We start from the raw sequence: 6,827 nt of genomic DNA, 5'->3' as shown, positions 1-6,827 counted from the left end.
CAACAATGTGATTTATTGTTTGCAGGGCAGCTCCACAGTCACAGTCTGGAGACGTTACCCAGCCCCATTTGTGCTTTAGATATCCGCAGTTCCCTTGTCCTGTTCGGATGTGGATGATGGTTCTCCACTGGCGTCTGGGGAGTGTGAGACCTGGAACTCGCATGGAAGGCTTTTCAACCAGATGACCGTTGAACACTGACGATTCTTCCCACTGACTTCTCCATACTTCATTGATGTTAAAGTCGGAGGCCTCAAGCTGTTCTGCAGTTCGCCAAGGTGGTTTTCTTGACTTCAGACGCTGATGTTCTGCTATTAATACATCGCTGTGTACTGGTAGCTGGGGGTTCTTCTGAATGTTTCTCCATATCTTCAGGAGAGCATCTGATCTTCGTAGAGCCGGAGGTTGGATGTGACTTAAAACTGGTAGCCATGCAGTTTGAGTGCTACGTATGCAGCCTGTGATAAGTCGCATTGTCTGGTTGAGATGCACATCTATCTTGCTACAGTGAGGACTGTTCACCCAAGTTGGACAACAGTATTCAGCGACAGAGTATGATGAAACAGGCACTTTTCAGTGCAGTATCAGGCGGGGCAGAAGGAATTCCAGTTGGGAAAGTTTGAATGACTACAGTAGGGCTGCCATCAATGCTACCACCACAACATTCTTCAAAATGAAAAAAGAAAAGAGGACTTCCGAAATGACGAAGTTGCTGTGAGGCGAACCACTAGGGTATAATACCTGTAACTATGCCTGAACTCAACACCCCTTCAGCTGAATCAGTTTCTTTTGTAAGGGTGGTCTTTGACGTAATTCCTATAAGGTCAACTGAGCTACGTGTCATACTTAAAAAAATGTTTACCAATTTAAATTCTAGTTCTTTCAGTTAACGAGAAAAGGTTGATGTGATGTTCGTATACAAATCATATTTATAATGCGTTAATTGAATCGGAAGGACATGGGAATAGAACGGCTACCAACATACAATAAATTACCACAAAATTCTAAGACAAATACTGAATAGAATGTTGTTATATGTAAATCAAATGACTGCATCTAATAAGCAGAATAAAGTAAACTAAACTCCTCCCGCACAGGCCACGACTGGTCGCCGTGTTATCCTCAACCCACAGGCGTCACTGAATGCGGATATGGAGGGGCATGTGGTCAGCACATCGCTCTCCAGGCCGTATGTCAGTTTCCGAGACCGCAGCCGATACTTCTCAGTCAAGTAGCTCCTCAGTTTGCCTCAAAAGGGCTGAGTGCACCCCGTTTGCCAACAGCGCTCTTCAGACCGGATGGTCACCCATCCACGTGCTAGCCCAGCCCGACAGCGCTTAACTTCGGTGATCTGACGGAAACCGGTGTTACCACTGTGGCAAGGCCGTTGGCCTGATAAGCAGAATACAGATCTGAAATCGATTTTTGTTAAAACAAAATATTTTGAAAGTTACCGATGTTTTTATCGATTTTAATTAACTGATTTTGATTAAGTCGATATCTTTTAGTTTTGTCTAGTTATATGACTCGAGGTATTTTGACTTTGTACTGAAATATGTGAACGGCTTAAAAATTATTTTTAAAGAAAGTATGGCCCTGCCGCGATGGTAACATCGGTTCCTGTCAGATCACCGAAGTTAAGCGTTGTCGGGCTGGGCTAGCACGTGGATGGGTGACCATCCGGTCTGAAGAGCGCTGTTGGCAGGCGGGGTGCACTCAGCCCTTGTGAGAAAAATTGAGGAGCTACTTGACTGAGAAGTAGCGACACCGGTCACGGAAAATTACAACGGCCTGGAGAGCGTGTGTTGACCACATGACCCTCCGTATCCACATCCGGTAGCACCTTAGGGCTGAGGATGACACGAAGGCTGGTCGGTACCGTTAGGCCTTCAAGGCCTGCTCGGACAGCTTGTGTGTGTGTGTGTGTGTGTGTGTGTGTGTGTGTGTGTGTGTGTATGTGTGTGTGTCAAATAATAAGTTGAGCTCTGCTCTCGTGTCAGGCTTGGTGGGATCGTTTCGCGGAAGATTTCCCCCGCTGCATCTAGGAAGTGGTGCTGAATTTCTATTAATCTTAGTAACATCAGGCATATTCTCTAAAAATTAGCCTTTCAACAAGAACTTGAAACACGTAATGACAGTTGTTAGAGAACATACGTGTAAGTAAGATTACTGGTATGAAAAAGAGACGGATAATATCTAGCAGTTTAGATATTGTAGCCGAAAGTGTCTATTATGTAACATCAGGACCAACATTTACTACGTGAAAATTTATATTCTTATGAATTTCCACCTAAAATAACTGATTAAATGTAGACCTTAGAGTGACAAAAAGAAAGCGAAATTCAGCGGAACATAATTAGTCCTACATCCTTTTCAAAGATAACTTTCTGGCATTTGCTTTAAACGAATAAGCGAAACGAAAGAGACCCAAGATCTCGTTGGCATTATGGAAATTGTCAGTTGTTGTGCCTACAGAATCCGGCTGCAAAATTTAGCTATCTTGGCTATGAAATGCGGCTCAGTAACTAGATTTCAATAATTAATAAGTTTGCTTCTCTCAAAGCAAGAGAACGTAAAATAAAATTATAATGACAAAACAATTCCCTCGAAGGAATATTTGCTCAACAGTTATAGCCCTTTTGCTTTTATTTCTGTTTAATATTTTATGCATCATTATTAGTTTATGGCGCATAAATAAAATCTGTTTTTTATTACACATCGTACTAAAACCAATGTATAGTAATCGCCAGGCACAATGAAATAGAAATTATGTTTCACATTTAATATCTATAATTTAGTACCTGTGATTACACAATTAATTTACTATGTGCAATGTTTATTTATACAGTTTAATTCAATAATTTTTTAAATAGTGCTTGTTCTTATTAAAACTACTTCAAGAACCACGAATTTCACTACAGAGGACACGGGGGGGGGGGGGGGGGGGTTAGGAGGTAGCTGACATTTATGACTGGGGCGGCAATGGATCACCTCGGTACGGTTATTGTGTAATAATTTGTTGCAGTGGTATTGCAGGTAAAATATTGCTATAGACCATCGGGTGACAGTTCAAAAAGAAGAAAACAATAAACTGAAACATATTAGACGTTAGACGTCAGTTATGCACATCGGAGCATTAAAGGAAGGTAGCACAATCAACCGTCTTACAAATACAAGAGGTGAGCATATGCGCTATGAGGGTGACGAAGAAATAAATTACATAACGCACTACTATCTTCTCAAAAATAACTTTAAAGAAATGGAAAATTCAGTTGCTTTTGTATATAAATACAAACAGAAGGGATTCTGGACCCTGTTCACGGTGATGAAGATAACTTCTTTCCCTGACACACTGGACTAGACAGTTACTGAAACTGCTACGTAAAATTCGTGATCGTTCAATAAATTCTGCGAAACGATTAAAATGTTGAATACATGGAATCGAACAGAGTGCCTTGGTATTTTGAGAAATATTTTCCAATACAACCGAATCGCCACAATTAGAAATAAACTTTGGTTAACTTTATATATTTTTATAACGTAAACTAATTTTTAATTAACGGTACGTATTGTAAAATTTTGAACAAAAGGTTTTCAAATTACGCCATTAATGAAAATAGCCCACGGTCACCAGTTCCTCACCAGAACAAGGATAATTACATTGAAATTAAACTTTATACTTGTAAGCAATCTTACGTAAGAATAGTTATTGGCGTCATGACGTAGGAACAGAACCTAAGGCACACTTTCAAGTACTTCACACCACACATGTCACAGTAGTCAGATAATAATAAAATGGCAAACACGTACATCATATTAAATTAAGTTTCAAAGATTAATTAAAGTAATATTGTTTACTGTCTGTGGACAGAAACTTTTTGTTACGTTACCCGCCGTAATACTACGTAATTGTAGCAATCAGAAAGATTGTTTGAATTTGCTCATGGTAAGGACTGTCATTTACCCAGCACTTACTCTGGTATTTCTTTTTGATAAAGGTTATAAATTATGCCACAAGCAAAAAATTAGAAACTGTTCTTTGACAGAGAAATTCAGAATGCAAGTTACGTAGTTTTACTACGATTTTTTTATGAAAGTTTTTAGCGAATGAATTAAAACTTAATTTTGCATCGTTCTATTTCTGACATAATTTATACTACAGCCATTATTACGTAATAGTCCAAAAGTTTGAAAAATTATTTTTTTATAATCTAATAAATTAATGTTCATTCATTTTCATTTATTTTTTGATTATTTCGGTACGTAAAAAGGGATAGAATGGATACGACTTGGATAGCGCCTTAGGTAAATTATTTACGTGACAATGTGGACGAAAACAATGTTATTATGCAATAAAATTCTAACTATGCTGGTTAACCTATCACGTTTCTGGTTATAAAAAGTCTAGATCTTACCTCACTTTATGATGCCTTTAATTTGTCGAGCGGCTTATGTAGCGGTAAAATAAGGCACAGGTTGTTCTTCTTGCCATACCATAGCCAATAACAAGGGCGCACAGTACTCTTGATGTTATGTGAATTGTTCTTGCTGCATGTGTACTGTGCCCAATAAATGCCATACACATAGCTTGCCCATATTAAACATCCGCGAAAACAACCATTTCAGTTTTCACTGCCCCGCACTCCGGAAACAGACTTTTTATCTCCGCACTTTTACATAGCCACATAAGTCTAGGGGACTGATGACCTCCGACGTCAAGTCCCATAGTGCTTAGAGCCATTTGAACCATTTGACAACCAACGACAACAGTCTCCTCTCGACTCCGGAGTGCTACATTTTTGGCGCACTCGCACGCCCAGCGATAACGCATTTACAGTTTGTTATACTCTTTGACAATAATTTTTCCCTGACTAAGCCAGGGAGTCTACTCACAAAATGTTAACATTCCATGACTATTCTCTTTCTTAAATAACAAATAGCATTTGTAACTTGACAACATACTTACAAGAAAAATATTCAGCTCAACTAATAAAACAAACTTCGTAAAACACTTAGAAAATGTATGATCATCCACAGAGGTGTTGCTGGCCGATGTGGCCGAGCGGTTCTAGGCGCTTCATCCCGGAACCGCGCTGCTGCTACGGTCGCAGGATCGAATCCTGCCTCTGGCATGGATGTGTGTGATGTCCTTAGGTTGGTTAAGTTTAAGTTGTTCTAAGTCTAGGGGACTGATGACCTCCGATGTCAAGTCCCATAGTGCTTAGAGCCATTTGAACCATTTGAATAGAGTTGTGGTTTTATAACGTCTGAATTTTGATGGCATTTATATCTTAACAGCTGGAAATGTGGGAGACTACTTGTAACCCTTCACTGACTTTGGATGAATTTCTATTGACAGTAACCGTCCAAAGCAGAACAAAAATTTATAAAAGAAATTTGTAGTCGATCTTACTGAGATCCTTTTGGGGTACTACCATGTTGTAAGATATTTAAAATTTTAAAATTTATGAAACAACTAACGTGTTGCCCGCAGCTGTACCTCCAGAGGGATTTTAATGAGATTAGCCCCTTGAACAAAACACGACTACTTTCAAAATGGTTCTAAACACTTCGGGGCTTAACAACTGAGGTCATCAGTCCCCTGGACTTACAACTACTTAAATCTAACTAACCTAAGGAAATCACACACATCCATGCCAGAGGCAGGATTCGAACCTGCGACGACTACTTTAAAATGGTGTACAAACAAAATAAGTCATCGGATCTTATTGACAGGCCGGCCGGTGTAGCCGAGAGGTTCTAGGCGCTTCAGTCTGGAACCGCCCGACCGCTACAGTCGCAGGTTCGAATCCTGCCTCGGGCATGGGTGTGTGTGATGTCCTTAGGTTAGTTAGGTTTAAATAGTTCTAAGTTCTGGGGGACGATTGACCTCAGATGTTAAGTCCCATAGTGCTCAGAGCCATGTGAACCATCTTATTGACACTGTAGACTGTGCAACACGTACCAACACAATAAAAACGAAATTTTACCTACTTTAACGTGGAGCACGTACCGACATAACGAATACTAAATGTGACGGCTGCCACGGAAAATTTTTCCACCTTTCCCACGTAAAACCAACCAATAAAACAAATGTAACACTCTGTGCACATGTGTGTGAAATATTCGCCATGCCACTGTTTCGAGTGCTGATGAAGCCTTTTTCCCCCGGCACGTCATTGGCCCTCCACTGCCGCGTGTCAGCGCAGCCCTGTCGACCGCATTAATGCACCGTCGGGCGCAGCGCGGCGTGAGGACAGTTTCAGCGCGTGGCACGGCGCGAGGACCGCTGGAGAGGCGGCGTCCGCAGCTGGCGTGACGTCACGCCGCGCTGGAGCGCCTGGAGAGCCCTCGTGCCTGGAGCACCGCCGCCAGCCTCCAGCCGCCACCCGCAGGTGCTCCATGGCCGGCGGCGAACTCGCCTTGCTTTTCACACTGTCCGAGTCATGCCTCATCCACTACACACGTCTCCGCGCCTACACGGAAAAATGATCTTGCTCATACACTCTCGGAAATTGAAATAAGAACACCGTGAATTCATTGTCCCAGGAAGGGGAAACTTTATTGACACATTACTGGGGTCAGATACATCACATGATCACACTGACAGAACCACAGGCACATAGACACAGGCAACAGAGCATGCACAATGTCGGCACTAGTACAGTGTATATCCACCTTTCGCAGCAATGCAGGCTGCTATTCTCCCATGGAGACGATCGTAGAGATGCTGGATGTAGTCCTATGGAACGGCTTGCCACGCCATTTCCACCTGGCGCCTCAGTTGGACCAGCGTTCGTGCTGGACGTGCAGACCGCGTGAGACGACG

General features: G+C 41.8%; 1 pseudogene; it reads right to left on the bottom strand.

Annotated features, from left to right (window-relative positions):
- Positions 1–1,272: 1,272 nt before the first annotated feature.
- LOC124556122 lies at positions 1,273–1,390 on the bottom strand (annotated as a pseudogene).
- Positions 1,391–6,827: the final 5,437 nt, after the last annotated feature.

The sequence above is a fragment of the Schistocerca americana genome, chromosome 1 (assembly GCF_021461395.2).
Source record: "Schistocerca americana isolate TAMUIC-IGC-003095 chromosome 1, iqSchAmer2.1, whole genome shotgun sequence".
NCBI lineage: Eukaryota > Metazoa > Arthropoda > Insecta > Orthoptera > Acrididae > Schistocerca > Schistocerca americana.
This window is presented reverse-complemented; position numbering and strand designations above follow the sequence as displayed.